Source organism: Crinia signifera, unplaced genomic scaffold (genome assembly GCF_055691185.1).
Source record: "Crinia signifera unplaced genomic scaffold, ASM5569118v1 HAP2_SCAFFOLD_251, whole genome shotgun sequence".
In the NCBI taxonomy this organism is placed as follows: Eukaryota; Metazoa; Chordata; class Amphibia; order Anura; family Myobatrachidae; genus Crinia; species Crinia signifera.
Window position 1 is genome coordinate 32501 of NW_028142144.1, and position 306 is coordinate 32806.

Below are 306 nucleotides of genomic sequence, written 5' to 3' on the forward strand. Positions count from 1 at the left end.
ATTTCCCCGGGTGTCCTGCGGGTGGCGCAGTTCCCCGGACCCGGGGGTGACCTCCCCCGGGCCCGGGCTACCTTCCCTGGGTAGCGTGGGGTGGAAATATGGAACTTTTTTTTTCAGGGGGGAAGACGCTTCTTCATGCCCGGGGACACTTCCATAGGCCCGGGCATGAATCCCGGGGAAGAGTGGGTGAGGAATCAAAGTATATTCAAAGTGCTTTTTTCACCCTTTCTGTGCAATTCTCAGGTCGGCCAGCGGGGGGCACATGTCCCCGGACCCCTGGACGACGTCCCCCTGGCCCGGGCTACC